At 34.9% G+C, this 13439-nt stretch overlaps 1 long non-coding RNA gene across 3 annotated transcripts in view; it reads right to left on the bottom strand.

Annotated features, from left to right (window-relative positions):
- Positions 1-13439, bottom strand: part of LOC144330794 (uncharacterized) — a 183237-nt gene that overhangs the window by 77780 nt on the left and 92018 nt on the right. For 2 of the 3 annotated variants that reach the window (XR_013397275.1, XR_013397277.1), the window contains exon 1: positions 812-1002. The exons of the other annotated variant lie outside the window; for it this stretch is intronic. This is a non-coding gene — a long non-coding RNA (uncharacterized LOC144330794). Of the gene's footprint in view, positions 1-811; positions 1003-13439 lie in introns of those variants that run through there. 3 annotated transcript variants of the gene reach the window in all.

Below are 13439 nucleotides of genomic sequence, written 5' to 3'. Positions count from 1 at the left end.
GTCAGTCTGTGTGCCTGACATTTCTCCTCAGTTTCCTGTGACCTTTTAATAAGAATGACTTGGTTTTGCACTGCAGAAAATGGAACTGTCCCTTTTCAATCAGTGAATATGAGAAGCACAGTGTGAACATATCACATTTTCTGTACTGCATTATTACTCACACAACAACAAAGTCTATGAAACCCTATCTTTCTTTAAAAACATGTGTCCTATTTGGCTTTAATTTTGTCTTCTTCTGCTGCTCATTCACCTACATTTGTAAATATTTAAACCAATGTGCAGTCACATTTGCTCAGGGAAGGTAACAAATTAATAAATTCTCTGTTGAACGAATCTGACTTTTATAATGTATGCTTAAACAGATGTCATCTTTGAATAGTATGGCAAAGAATTATTAACATGGACCTTTCATGGTTATAGAAAGACAATTATCAACAGTAATCCAATTTCTAACATTTCAGAATTGTTGCTCTTGATTAGGTTTCAGTTACAGAGGATTCAACCAGACACATCATCAGCGGTCAAACACAAGAACGGTCTCCAGCCTGCCTATGCAATGCTATAACTACCACGTCACGGGGGCCAGCCTCCCGACTCCCCACAGGAATAGTGATGTCTGTGAAACTCACAATAGGTAGCCCTTATGCACAACCCTAGAAATGCAGGGTCACACTGCTGAATTCACACATGCTGGAAAGGAATGGGTACACATTTTATTCCCACAACTGAACTGGGCTTCCTAATGTAGAAATTTCATGTGACTAATTACACAAAAGTAAGCACAGAAATGGTAACTAACCTGGTAACTAACCTGTGATGTGAGCAGGAGCACCAACCATTAAAGGACATCTGAGAAGTTGAATGGGGAAGTGAAACCGAAATATGTATTTAGCACTCATGGCAGCAAGACACGTGGAAGACACTGAGCCATACACTCAAGAATTCTGCAAGGATGGCCTCTGTCCTTGCAGAGGCAGAAAGGAATCAGACCTTCAACAATTAAGGACCCTAAAAAGAATATAATTGCAAGGTGAGGTATGCAATATAAAGAACATAACTAGAATGCATTAGTAGAGACAAATGAATTTAGATAGGAGTTGACAAACTTGCTATAATAAGCAAGATAGTAAATATTCGGGAGTTTGGAGACCACATTTCATATCTACTGCATATTTTTTCTGGAACACTTTTGAAGCATAGAAATGATTTTTACTTAGTTCAAGGGTCTTACAAAAACAAGGCAAAGGCCGAAACCAATTTGTGGGCCATAGTTTGCCAACCCCTAATGACAAAAGAGGAAGATGGGAGCCAGAGAACAATTATGCACAAAGGTCCCAAGGTGCAAAATCAAAGCCAGTCCAGGTGATGTGTTCTCCTCAGAAAGGAGGAGAGCACCGAGGCTGGGGGGCCATGTGCTGGGCTTCATTGGTGGCAGTGAGGGATATAAACATTATTCTTCATTGGTGGCAGTGAGGGATATAAACATTATTCTAAAGGCAGAAAGCCACTGAATAGTTTTGAGCAAGGGAAATAATATAATCCAATTTATGTTGTTAAAAGGCCAGTTTCCCTCCTGTGTAGAAAATTAGCATGAGTTTTATATAGAAAGTGATGCCCAGAAGGTGCCACTGGTGAGAGGGAATCGGGAGAGGGTGAGCAGACAGGGTGGAGTGGAGCTGGCTGAGAACAGGAGATGGATGAACACCTGTTCCTTCCTTTGCAGGGCTCTGTCATGCCTCCTCAATGCATGCAGGCTAAAGGTATCTTCCATCTTGCTGCTTCTAAGGCTCTTCTAGTAGGGCTATTGCTCCTGCACCTTATTTTCTATTCTTTTAATTTCCAAGAACCTAATTTTGAACTTAAAAACTATGCACTTTCTCTAATGTGATTGTTCAATTAACAATATTTTTTAAAGTATGAATGTGTCTACTTAGAGGAAACTCTTCAGGAATTTTCTAGCTGAGAATGGGGGTAGAAGAACAAAAACAAGTACCTGGAGCCAAGGAGAAAGGCTATAGTATAAAAGGGTCAGCAGGAAAGATTTATGAGATCACAGGTGTCCTCCTTTTCCCATGTTTTCCCCTCTTCTAGAATGGGGAATAAACTTAATTAGAGTGCCTGGACATAGAGGGCACAGAAATCAATTGTTTACTGTCTCCAGGAAGTGATTCACCTTTTCTAGTTTCACACTTTTCCCTGCCTCGTCCGGAGACTTAGCACGCTCCTGCCAAAGTCTCCCCTCCTATAAAACTGAGCTCAGGACTCACTTTTTTTGCGATGCTTCCAAAGGAAAAAAGAAACCCTTGCCTGCTTTATTTGGTGACTGCATATGTGTGCATCTGTGCTTGGGACCTCCTGGATTCAGCGTTTCTTCTTGGCTTTGGGTACTTGTTTCTGTTCTTCCATCCTTTCTCAGCCAGGGCACTCACACACTCCAGGACGATGTCTACTTTAGGAAGCTTCCCCCAAAAGGGATGCCCAAGGTGATACTAAGGAGAGTATCAGAAGTAGGGTCATCCACATAAAAACAAACACTACCAATGTGATATAACTCAAATATCACAAAGGGGAAAACTTCCCAAAATTTGTCCCTTAATCACCTATCAAGGGCTTCAGAAATTCCCACTACTTCTTTAGGTCGAGCCAACGATTTTTAAAGTATCTTACACAGAATACTATTCCCCTAAAAGCCTCTATTTAAAAAAATAAAACAGCTAGATGTGGTCAAATATATTTGGGGTATCTTATACATTAACTTTCTCTCTTGGAAACCAGTAAAGCAGATTAACACATTAAAGACTCTGACCCTGTTAAACTTGACTCGGACCAACTGTTTGCAGTTCTTTGACCACAAAGTCTATTTTTCTTCTAACACATACTAGTTCCTCAAAACACTTTGGACAGTACTTACTTCAGGCGTTTCCCCCAGCAGGGCTAGCGTAGAGAGTTGGGGGGAGAAAGCAGCCATTTCTTGAGTGGTGTGACCCATTAACACTCAACCCCAACTCAAATTAGCTCCTTGCACAAAGAAAGTAACTCGAGATTGGAGATGGGGGAGGGAGAACAGCATGCCCAGCCTTGGGCCATTTCCTGGAAGGGCTGGCAGGGCCCTTCGAGAGTCAGCTCATGGTCATGTCCACATGAAGCCCAATCCCTCACCACTAGGCATTGTTGGAGAGTGAATGGGCTGCAGAGCAAGACACAACTCTTGGCAGAATGGGTGTCTCAGCGTGGAAGAACAGGCCCTTTGCCTCAGACAGAGTTGGATTAAAATCCAGGCCTTTTTTTTTTCCAGCTGCGTGGGTTGCCCAGTAAGCTCTGGATTCTTCAGCTGTAAAATGAGGTTAATGATGTTGAGGTAGGATTGGTGAAAGCATAAAGTTAATTTTCTCAAAGTAACTAATATACTATGACAAATAGGAAAAGCTATATAAATCGAATATCTGAGAGAACTTTAGAAAGTGGTTTCAAGGACTATACTTAAATTTAGTCACAATTATCACTTTTCATCTGATTCAAATCTTCCCTCATGCAAATTTAAATCAAGTATTAATTTTATTCAATTATATTCTAGCCTAAATATATGTTTAGCCCATATATCTTATTTTCATTATAATAGGAAAATATCTAATGATACATAATTTTAGAGAAATAAATAACAATTACTGATGGAATTAAAAATGATGAACTTCTGGCCCAGTGACACATGGGTGGGTATTGGTTTATGTTAATTTCAAAATTATGTATGCATTTCTTAAACATAAGGCTTTTCCATTAAATGTACCTCCTATTTAGTTTTGTTTTACTTGTATATTTATTTCATCAGTAGGCAAAGAATGATTTTTTTTTTGTATCAAGTTAGCCTTAAGATAGAAAGCGACTCAGTTTGGGCAAGGAAAAAATAAAATGCCTAGTGGATAGTCATCAGAATTCTGCAGCTGCCCAAAATACTCTTAAAAATCAGCTGTGCTTACCATCTTTAATTTTGACGGTGAAATGTTTTTGGCCCAGATAACACAGTATTTGCTACACAAAAGCAAATCAAAACACATCTACCCATGTAAATGTCATGAAGGAAGGCAAATTATACGGAGGTGTTTTGTTCATATGTCTAACTACAGGCAGCTTAAATTGAAAAGAATCTCATTATCTCAGGCCTACCATATGTATATGTGCATATAAGTAGAAGGAAAACAAACTCAAAATATAGCCTCAGCTGGTAGGATTGTGAGAGCCAGTCCAAGCACTTTAAATGAAATGCTGCATATTAGCTTTAATCCTTGTGACACACATACTCCAGCAACCGTCAGGTCAAGAGAGGATAAGGGCACTGATATTTTTTACACTCAGAATTTATTAAAAATTAAGGAAATCTCAAAACAATATTACAAAAGTCGCACCATAATTTAAATATTTCCACTTAACAAATTAACATTTTAACTTAAAAATCCAATGCAATATAAATGTGCTTCTCATGTGATAATTACAAAAAAAAATTACTGCAAATGGAGTGTCTAGTAATAGGAAAAGAGAATAAAGCTCTATGACTAACATTTTCTTTCATTTATGTCAGAGTTTCTCTGTAATAATGTGTACATCATCACTTGGTAATAACATATGACCCCATTAAAAAATGGGCAAAAGACATGAACAGACACTTCTCAAAAGAAGACATTCAAGCAGCCAACAAACACGAAAAAATTCTCACCATTAATTATCAGAGAAATGCAATAAAAACCATCATGAGATACCATCTTACACCAGTCAGGAGAGCTATTATTAAAAAGTCAAAAAACAATAGATGTCGGTGAGGCTGTGGAGAAAAGGAAACACTTATACACTGTTAGTGGAAATGTAAGTTAGTTCAGCCACTGTGGAAAGCATTTTGGAGACTTCTCAAAGAACTTAAAACAGAATTATCATTTGACCCAGCAATCCCATTACTGGGTATATATCCAAAAGAAAACAAATAACTCTACCAAAAAGACACATGCACTAGTATGTTCATTGTAATACTATTAACAATAGCAAACATAATCTAGGTGCCCATCAACAGTGGATTGGATAAAGAAAATATGGTACATATACACCATTGAATACTATGCAGCCATTAAGAAAAAAACAAAATCATGTCTTCTGTAGCAACATGGATGCAGCTGGCAGTCATTATCCTAAGCAAATTAATGCAGGAACAGAAAGCCAAATACTACGTGTTAGATACTCATGGACATAAAAATGAGAACAATAAACACTAAGGACTATGGGGGGTGGGGTGTAGGAATGGACAGGAGCGAGGGTTTAAAAAAATAACTGTTGGGGACATATGCAAAAATGTCATCATCACTGGTCATTAGAGAAATGTAAATCAAGACCACAATGAGATTCCATCTCTCGCAAGTTAGAATGGCGACCATTAAAAAGTCAGGAAACAACAGATGCTGGAGAGGATGTGGAGAAATAAGAAGGCTTTTACACTGTTGGTGGGAGTATAAATTAGTTCAACCATTGTGGAAGACGTGTGGCAATTCCTCAAGGACCCAGAACTAGAAATACCACTTAACCCAGCAATTCCATTATTGGGTATGTACCCAAAGGATTATAAATCATTCTACTATAAAGATACACACACATGTATGTTTATTGCGGCAATATTCACAATAGCAAAGACTTGGAACGAACCCAAACGTCCATCAATAATAGACTGGATAAAGAAAATGTGGCACATATAGACCGTGGAATACTATGCAGCCATATAAAAGGATGAGTTCACGTCCTTTGCAGGGACATGGATGAAGCTGGAAACCATCATTCTCAGCAAACTATCACGAGGACAGAAAACCAAACACGGCATGTTCTCACTCGTAAGTGGGAGCTGAACAATGAGAACACACAGACACAAAGAGGGGAATAACACACACTGGGGTCTGTTGGGGGATGGGGGGTCTGGGGGAGGGATAGCATTAGGAGAAACACCTAATGTAAATGATGAGTTGATGGGTGCAGCAAACCAACATGGTGCATGTATACCTATGTAACAAACCTGCACGTTGTGCACATGTACCCCAGAACTTAAATTATAGTTAAAAAATAAATAAGTAAATAAACAAAATAACTGTTGGGTACTATGCTCAGTACCTTGATGATGACATCATTCGTACCTCAAACCTGAGCACCACACAATATACCCAGGTAACAAAGTTGTACATGTACCCTCTGATTGTAAAATAAAAGTTGAAAATAAAAAAATAAAACCAAATATAAGACCATTGTGAGTATGAAGATCAGGCAAACATGTCCTCATCATCACCCACCAATGACAAGCCAGGTTGCCAACAAAACTCTTCCTTTTATTGATAATGCCCTAAAGAAGAAATTTAAGGATGTCATCTAAATTCACAATCGGAATTAATATTAGGTATAACCTAATTCAAAACGATTTAATGACAGACGAGAAAACTGAGACTGAGGAGAACTAAGTGACTTGCACATAGCACACAGCTTATAAAATCCTCATTAAGACCAAGAACTAGGTTCCTTGAGCAAATTGCCAAAATATTTTTAATATATCTAATTTTAAAACACAAACCTAGGACCTAGATCTATTTGGTATCATGAAGGGAATGAGAAAAATCTCATTTGATAATTAATATATTCCTAAAATAATTTAATAAATGATTAACACTGAATACAGAATATGCTGTGCACTTACATTTATTCATAAAAGATAACTATGTATGTGCTATTCTAATCAAAGAAACTAGATAAACAAGTATAATACAGTAGGATAAAATGATACATGGAATCTTTCTAATAAATGCATAAAAGTTGTACTAAAAAAGTCATAAATAATTAACTTTAGAAGAGGGTTTTGCTATAAACAAAAACAATGAAAGAGAAATTTTACTTCTCATTTTATTATTGTCTTCTCTGTTTTATTTTTGTAAACATAGTTCTCTAACTTTTATTTTATAAAGAAGCAACCAAGCTCTGAGGCTGGGGAAAGAACCACCTGAAAGAATTAGAGAAAACAGTACCCAGCAGCACTCACATGACACAGGGACTGGAACCTGTCTGACCAACCAGACTACAAATACTCATAATTCTTGTGGAACTGGGTAAGATACAGGAAATGGTAGAAAAACTTCTGTAGAGGAAAGTAATCAGCACTAGTCTAGGACTCTCCTAATCTTAAAAGCAAGGCCTGAAGGATCAAGCTAATTTTAAGTAACTTAACATTGACTGAGAAGCAAGCAAAAGCATATTTATAAATTATCCTTCTACCCATAAGGATAAAATTCATAATGTCTGTTATCCACTTAAGTTGCCAGACATGCAAACAAGCAGGAAAATATATCCTCTAATGAGGAGAAAGTTAACTATTTAGAAAAAAACAAAAATTGACATAAATGTTAGGATTAGCAACCAAGTACATTAAAACAATTCATATAATTGCACTCCAAATGTTCAAAACATTAAGCAGAGACATGAAAGTTCTGAAAAAGAACTAAATTAAATTTCAAGAGATGAAAATTCCAGTGTCTGGGATGAAAACTATATCAGATAAGATTAATGGCAGAGTAGACATTGCAGAAATTATTATTGACCTTAATAATTTAGCAATATAAACAATTCAAAATTAAATATAAAGAGAAAGAATTTTTAAAGCTGAATAAATATATGAGCTTTAGGCCACAACAAAGTGGCCTAATATACAAGTATTTGCAATCTCGATAAGGGAAAGAGAGCATTATACAAAAAAAGTTTGAAAAAATAATGGTCAGGGATTTTTCAAATATGATGATAGTTATAAATCTGCAGACCCAAGATAATCAATGTATTCAAACACAATAAATCTGAAGAAAATGACACCAGGGCAATTCATCATCAAACTGCTCAAAACTAGTGATAGAGAAAATCTTTTCAGGTGGCCAGAATAAAAGACAGGTTACACATCAAAGAAGAAGATAAGGATGAGAGCAGGTTTCTCATACAAACAACAAAAACAAGAAAAAGTTAAACAACATATTTAGAGCAATGAAAAAAAAAATCCCAATGTACAGTTTTATACCCAGCAAAAAGACCTTTTCAAAAAAATTTTTTTTTAGAACAAAGCTACACTATAAGAAATACCAAAGTCTTCCAAGAAGAAGGAAAATTATATCAGATGGAGAGGGTACGGATCTGCAGAAAAAATCAAAACAACACAAATGCTAATTATTTGAATAAATATGTAAGATTTTCAAAAAATACATTTTTTAAAATAACTCGCTGCTAAAACAAAAATAATATGAGTATAGTGTGGGGCTTAAATATTGGAGAAAGTAGAAGGTATGACAACAATAGTAGAAGTGCCTGGAGGGAACAAATGAGTGTCTCCTGCACTATACATGATGTGTTCAATATAATTTGGAGGTAGAGTGTGCAAAGTTAAAGATACACATTTTGAGCATTTCACATCCAAAAGTCCAGAACTTGAAATGCTCCAAAATTCAGAATTTCTTAAGTTCCAACATGATGCTCAAATAAAATGCTAATTGAAGCACTATAGATTTCAGATTTTCAGATTTGGAATGCACAATCAGTAAGTATACGCAATGCAAATATTCCACAATTTGAAAAAAATTTGAAATCCAAAACACTTCTGTTTCCAAGCATTTCAGATAAGGGATGCTCCACCTGTATATTTTTTTAAAACATACTAAAATAACAAAACAACAAGTTGTGGCGAATAAGCCAACAGCAATAACCAAAAAAAAAAGAAATTATTTTAAAACAATTAAAAAATCATAAAAGATACCCAAAAGAAAGAAGAAAATAAAGGAAAGGGTAGCAAAGAATAGATGAAACAACTGGAAAGTGAATAGCATGATAATAGAATTAAATCTAACCATAAATTCAAACTAAACATGCCAATTCAAAGGCAAATGTCAGACTGGATAAAAAAACAAAGATTTGACTATATGCCACATCAAAGGAACACAATTTAAGCATAAAGATACCAATGGGTTTAAAATTAAAGAAATAAAAGATGGAAAGGGAAACTGACAACACTAATCAAAAGAAAGCTGAAGTGGCCATATTAACATCAAAGAAGACTTCAAAATGAAGAATATTGTCATAGATAAAAGTCATTTCATAATAATAACAAAGTACACTTATCGAGATTGCATAACAACTCTAAACGTGTACGTACTTAAGACAGAATTTGAAAGTACATGATGAAAAAAAAAAGAACTGCAAGGAGGAATAGAAATGTCCACTATAATAGTCAGAGATTTCAGAATCCTATTTTCAATATCTGATAATACATGTAGACAGAAAATCTGTAAGACTTTTACAAAAGACTTGAACAATGCTATCCATCAATTTGATCTGGTTGGTATTTATAGAACACTCTAAGCAAAAATAGCAGAATATATATTTACTTAAAGTACACACAAAATACTTACCAATATAAACAATATTTGGTCATAAAAAAGTTTTAATATTTTTAAAAGGAGAACATACAAAGTATTTTCTTTGACCACAATAGAATTCAATTAGAAATCAATAACAGAGAGATCTCTGAAAAATCGTCAATATTTGGAAACTAACACTGTTAAATAACACTTGCATCAAAGAAGAAAACCAAAAGGGAAAGAGAAAGTAAAGTGAACTGAATGAAAATGAAAGCACATATATTAAAATAAGAAGAATACTGCTAAAGCAGTACTTATAGAAAATTTGTAATATTAAATACATATGTTACAAAATAATAAAGGTTTAAATCAATTATTTCAATTTCTACATTAAGAAATTTGAAAAAAATGCAAATTAAAGTAAACAAAAGAAAGAAAATAGTAAAAATGAAAACAAAAATCAGCTGGGTATTGTAGCACATGCCTTTAGTCCAAGCTACTCAGGAGGCTGAGGTAGGAGGATCATTCAAGCTCTGGAGTTTGAGGCCAGCCTAGACAAAACAGTGAGATCTCTCCTCAAAAACAAAAACAAACAAATCAATGCAATAAAAAATAGAAAAATACTAGAGAAAGCCAATGAAACCAAAATCTCTTTTATTGAGAAGATTTATAAAAGTGATATATTTTATCCAAACTAATCAGGAAAAAAAAAAAAATGAGAGAATAAAAAAACTACTAATAATAACAATGAAAGAAGCATCATCGGTACAGATTCTATAGTTAACAGTAAGATAATAAGAACTTATCATGGACAACTTGATGCCAAGTAATTTGATAACTTAGATAAAATGAAAAAATTCTTTATAAGATTAAAAACTACCAAACCTCACTCAGAAAGAAATACATAACCTGAATAAGCCTATTTCTATGGAAGAAATTGAATTTTCACTTAAAAACTATCCCACAAAGATAACTCTAGGTCTAAATAGGTTCATTGGTGAATTCTACCACAGTTTTAAGGAAGAAATAGTACTAATTTTAAACAATTTCTTCCAGAAAATTGAAGAGGAGAGAATAATTCCCTGTTCATTCTACGATGCCAGCATTACCCCAGACAAAAATGCTTAAGGAAAGAAGACTACAGGCCAATATGTTTCATGACTGTAGAGGTAAATATTGTAAACAAAATTTTAGCACAATGGCTCCAAAATATATAAAAAGACATACATATAATGTTCAACTATAATTAATCCCAGCAAAGGATTATATTACATGTATATTATACATATATATTACATTTCTATTATATGTACATATACATATAAAGATCAAGTATAATTAATCCCAGAGAAGTAAGGGTTTATTGCCAGCTATTCTGTATTTTGATGTGATATTAAAAGATATGTTTAAGTTTTTATTGATTGGGCTTGCAGCATATTTAAATAGTTTCTCACTATGTTTTATAGTTTTTAGGGTAGAGGTTTTCCACAGCTTTTGTTAGGAATATAATTAATATTTGTATACTAACTTATACCCTGCAACCTTGCCAACCTCACTTGCTAGTTTCAGTACTTAGTAGATAATATAGGATTTTCTATATAAAACTATCATGCCATCTGTGAATATAGCTTTACTTATTCCTTTCCAAACTGGATGCATTTTATTTCTTTGTCTTGCCTTACTGTACTGGTAGAACCTCCCCTATAAAGTTGAATACTCTTATTCTTGACAGTCTTCTGCTATTAAGTACACTGTTAGTTTTAGGGTTTTGTAGATGCCATTTATTAGGTTAAGAAATTCCCCTTCTATCCCTACTAGGTTGAGAACTTTAATGAGAAATGGATGCTTAATTTTCTCAAATGCTTTTTCTGCGTTAACTGATATGACCACATCAACAGACATAAAAAACTACCATTTAATATTACATCAAAAAATATTAAATACTTAGTGATAAGTCTGACAAAAGATGTCTAAGTCTTGTGTAGTAAAAACTGCCAAACATTGGTGAGAAATGTAAGAAGACCTAAATAAACAAAGATATACTGTGGCCATGTGACAGAAAACTCAATATTTCACAGATTAAAATTCCTTCAAAGAGAGATGCAAATGAAGCAAGGCAGCAATTAGCTGAGAGGCTCTCCAGAAAAGGAAGGTTCCAGGGAGAAGGAACTGCAAGAGCAAATACCATGAAACAGGAGCATGATAGGTGTTTAAGGAACAAAATGTGACCATATGGCTGGAGTGCAGAAAGCAGGCAAAGAGAGAATGGGGATGAGATTAGAGAATTATCCAAGTGCCAGATTATGTAAGGCTAAAAACATGGAGTTTGGAACCCATTGAAAAGTTATAAACAAAAGAGTATTGTAATCCGATTTGGGTTTTACAGGGAGGCAAGACAGAAGCACAAACATCGCTGAGAAAGTAATTTCAATAACCCAGTAGTAGGGTGGTGGTCGAAATCAGACTGGTAAAGGTGGAAATCATGAGAAATGGTTGAATTAGGAATGAAACCACAAAATTCTACCAAACTTGCAAAGAAGACCTAACATCAATATCTTCAAACAATTCCAAAAAATTGAAGAGGAGAGAATTCTGTCTAACTCATTCTACAAGATCAGTAAACCCTGATACCCCAGTAAGAAAAGAATACAATTATTTAAAAAAGAAAAAAAAAATCCACAGGCCAATACCTCTAATGAACCTAGACACAGAAATCCTTAACAAAATACTAACAAATTGAATCCAGCAGCACGTCAAAAAGATAAAATATATCATGATCAAATGGAATTTATATCAGGGATGCAAGCATGGATCAACATACACAAATCAACAAATGGGATACATCACATCCATAGAATAAAGGACAAAAATCACATGTTTATCTCCATAGATGCAGAAAAACCATTTGATAAAATTTGACATCCTTTAACAATAAAAACTCTCAACAAGCTAGACATAAAAGGAACATACCTAAACATAAAGACCACATATGACAAACCCACAGTCATCATCACACCAAATGGGGAAAAGCTGAAAGTGTTTCCTCTAATAACTGGGACAAGATAATGATGCTCACTTTTACCACTTGATTCAACATAGTACTGAATCTCCTAGCTACAGCTACTAATCATGAGAAAGAAATAAAATGCATCCAAGTTAGAAAAAAGTAATTCATATTATCTGCTTTTGCAGATGACATGATTTTGTATAGAGAAAAACCTAAAAATTTCACCAAAAAACTTTTATATCTGATAAATAAATTCTTTAAAGTTGCAGGATATAAAATCAGTGTACAAAAATCAGTCGTGTTTCTATACACCAATAATGAAGTAGCTGAGAAATAAATTTAAAAGGCAATCCTGAAGATGGCCAAATAGGAACAACTCCAGCCTCCCGCTCCCAGCAAATGCAGCTCATCGCCAGCAATGGAACAAAGCTGGATGGAGAATGAATTGGACAAGTTGAGAGAAGAAGGCTTCAGTCGATTAAACTTCTCAGAGCTAAAGGAGGAACTACGTATCCAGCGCAAAGAAACTAAAAACCTTGAAAAAACAATGGATGAATGGATAACTAGAATAATCATTGCAGAGAAGACCTTAAAAGAACTGATAGACATGAAAACTATAACACGAGAAATACGTGACAAATGCACAAGCTTCAGTAACTGACTCGATCAACTGGAAGAAAGAGTACCAGCGACTGAAGATCAAATGAATGAAACGAAGTGAGAAGAGAAGTATGGAGAAAAAAAGAGTCAAAAGAAACAAACAAAGCCTCCAAGAAGTATGGGATTATGTGAAAAGACCAAATCTACGTCTGATTGGGGTGCCTGAAAGTGAGGGGGAAAATGGAACCAAGTTGGAAAACACTCTGCAGGATATCATCCAGGAGAATTTCCCCAACCTAGTAAGGCAGGCCAACATTCAGATTCAGGAAATACAGAGAACGCCACAAAGATACTCCTCGAGAAGACCAACTCCAAGACACATAATTTTCAGATTCACCAAAGTTGAAATGAAGGAAAAAATGTTAAGGGCAGCC

The sequence above is a fragment of the Macaca mulatta genome, chromosome 8, assembly GCF_049350105.2.
Source record: "Macaca mulatta isolate MMU2019108-1 chromosome 8, T2T-MMU8v2.0, whole genome shotgun sequence".
Taxonomy (NCBI): Eukaryota; Metazoa; Chordata; class Mammalia; order Primates; family Cercopithecidae; genus Macaca; species Macaca mulatta.
The sequence above is the reverse complement of the archived record's forward strand: the minus strand, read 5'-3'. Positions and strand labels throughout refer to the sequence as shown.